Source organism: Sinocyclocheilus anshuiensis, unplaced genomic scaffold (genome assembly GCF_001515605.1).
Source record: "Sinocyclocheilus anshuiensis isolate Anshui unplaced genomic scaffold, SAMN03320099.WGS_v1.1 scaffold1154, whole genome shotgun sequence".
Classification (NCBI taxonomy): domain Eukaryota; kingdom Metazoa; phylum Chordata; class Actinopteri; order Cypriniformes; family Cyprinidae; genus Sinocyclocheilus; species Sinocyclocheilus anshuiensis.
In genome coordinates, this window is record NW_015542345.1 from 1,191,444 (window position 1) to 1,194,841 (window position 3,398).

The window sequence follows — 3,398 nt, forward strand, 5'->3', positions numbered from 1 at the left end:
AAAGCCCTCCACCGCTTCGCCGAATAGGCCGGCCTGGGAGATCGGGGAGTCCAGGAAGCGATGCTTGTCGGCCTACCTCATATCCGCCAAGGTCAGCCATAGGTGGTCTTGCAGGTGGACTTGCAGGAGGGCCATGGCATGCAGGGCGGAAGTGGCCTGTCCAGCAGCACTGTAAGCCTTAGCCGTCAGAGCGGACGAGAACTTACAGGCCCTGGACGAACCCAATATTTTCTCAACACTGGCCTCTAGTGCTGGAAATGAGATAAGTCTGCATTTAATAATGGTTGCAGCTTAAAACTCCATATTTTCACAAGTTATATTTGAGAGAATGCTTGTATCCATAAACAAAAACATAAAATGTTAAGATAAACATTTGCAAAAATTTAAGTAAATATGAAAGTCAATCTTTCATTATTTAACATACAATTAATATAATCTAATATATGCTCTTTGAAATCATATCATCAATTAACAGACCACTTGATATTTTTATTAGTGAGTTATTAGTGTTTGTGATCGGCGTCACAGACACCTCTGGGGTAAATGGGCGGTAATTTGTCATTTCCAGCACAGGATCACAGAGCCACAACACCTCAGCTTCTCCTCCTCTGCCATCACAGAGACTCACCTGAGTTCACAGCAGGATGTGGCTATCTATAATTATGCTAATCACGTAACTACATCCAGACATGACCCTTTAGGAGATGATCTCTGCAAGTGTGCACATGCAGTATGTGAAACAGAGTGAGCAAATTGTGTGTGCAAAATATGAGAGTAGAGACAAAACTAATGTCTAAATGTCTAAAACTAATGTTAATATAATATGAATTGCCAACAGATTTCCTAAACATTACACTGAAATGAATAGGAATGCTAATGTATAGCTTTCTCCAGGTTTAGGCCGAGTCAATTCCACAGTAGCCGTGTTTCCACTGTAGGGCCAAAAGCAAGCGTGCATTTGCACTGGCACTTCCAGGGCTTCCTCAGGTATTTTTTTTTTTTAAATCTATTTAATGCATCCTTTCTAAATAAAAGTATTAATTTCTTTCAAAATTATTATCCTTTTTTGACAGCCACGCAGGATTCAGTGCTATGCATCAAAATGGCATTAACATCTGATCCAATCATGGTACTCATGTACTCAAAATCTATTCAAATACCCCCAACCAATACAGACTCCATCCAGCCACTTAATAACTAATGCTGCATATTAATACAGTTTCAGCCCTATCCATATACACTATACATAAACTACCACAACCCACCCATAAGCTGCACACATGCTAGACACAAATATACAGAAACACGCAAATCAGAGACAAAAGATGGTCTACCACATGTGTGTGACTAGCTGGCTCAACATAAACGTGCACTTAAACAGGAAGCTAGAGACACAAACTGCTCTGACTTTTTAAATGATACATTCTTTGAGGGCACAAATATTGATACGCCATGATAAAATATACAACGTTATGAGCAAGTGTGATGCGCTTCAGAACACTGCGCTTCAGAACAGGAAGGAACAGATGGACGGAGTTCTTTACAGAAGTCTTTGTTGAAACGGCTTCCATTTCAATCGGCCACAATGGAATCCAGTAACGTTACACACACAAACACACCTGCGTAATTCAACATTCATCTTCTGTTTACAGGTCCAGTAAGGTCATGTATGTATGCGACCGTACAAAAGTTTGGAGTTGGTAATATGTTTTAATGTACTTGAAAGATGTCTCTTATGCTCATCAAGGCTGCATTTAATTGATAAAAAATACAATAATATTGTGAAATATTATTATAATTTAAAATAACTGTTTTCTATTGGCTGCATTTAAAATACAATAATATTGTGAAATATTATTATAATTTAAAATAACTGTTTTCTATTTGAATTATTTGAATACTGTAATTGATTTTTGTGATCAAAGCTGAATTTTTCCTCCAGTCTTCAGTGTCACATGATCTTTAAAATAACTGTTTTCTAAGTGAATATATTGTAAACTGTAATTGATTTCTGTGATCAAAGCTGAATTTTTCCTCCAGTCTTGAAATATTATTATAATTTAAAATAACTGTTTTCTAAGTGAATATATTGTAAACTGTAATTGATTTCTGTGATCAAAGCTGAATTTTTCCTCCAGTCTTGAAATATTATTATAATTTAAAATAACTGTTTTCTAAGTGAATATATTGTAAACTGTAATTGATTTCTGTGATCAAAGCTGAATTTTTCCTCCAGTCTTGAAATATTATTATAATTTAAAATAACTGTTTTCTAAGTGAATATATTGTAAACTGTAATTGATTTCTGTGATCAAAGCTGAATTTTTCCTCCAGTCTTGAAATATTATTATAATTTAAAATAACTGTTTTCTAAGTGAATATATTGTAAACTGTAATTGATTTCTGTGATCAAAGCTGAATTTTTCCTCCAGTCTTGAAATATTATTATAATTTAAAATAACTGTTTTCTAAGTGAATATATTGTAAACTGTAATTGATTTCTGTGATCAAAGCTGAATTTTTCCTCCAGTCTTGAAATATTATTATAATTTAAAATAACTGTTTTCTAAGTGAATATATTGTAAACTGTAATTGATTTCTGTGATCAAAGCTGAATTTTTCCTCCAGTCTTGAAATATTATTATAATTTAAAATAACTGTTTTCTAAGTGAATATATTGTAAACTGTAATTGATTTCTGTGATCAAAGCTGAATTTTTCCTCCAGTCTTGAAATATTATTATAATTTAAAATAACTGTTTTCTAAGTGAATATATTGTAAACTGTAATTGATTTCTGTGATCAAAGCTGAATTTTTCCTCCAGTCTTGAAATATTATTATAATTTAAAATAACTGTTTTCTAAGTGAATATATTGTAAACTGTAATTGATTTCTGTGATCAAAGCTGAATTTTTCCTCCAGTCTTGAAATATTATTATAATTTAAAATAACTGTTTTCTAAGTGAATATATTGTAAACTGTAATTGATTTCTGTGATCAAAGCTGAATTTTTCCTCCAGTCTTGAAATATTATTATAATTTAAAATAACTGTTTTCTAAGTGAATATATTGTAAACTGTAATTGATTTCTGTGATCAAAGCTGAATTTTTCCTCCAGTCTTGAAATATTATTATAATTTAAAATAACTGTTTTCTAAGTGAATATATTGTAAACTGTAATTGATTTCTGTGATCAAAGCTGAATTTTTCCTCCAGTCTTGAAATATTATTATAATTTAAAATAACTGTTTTCTAAGTGAATATATTGTAAACTGTAATTGATTTCTGTGATCAAAGCTGAATTTTTCCTCCAGTCTTGAAATATTATTATAATTTAAAATAACTGTTTTCTAAGTGAATATATTGTAAACTGTAATTGATTTCTGTGATCAAAGCTG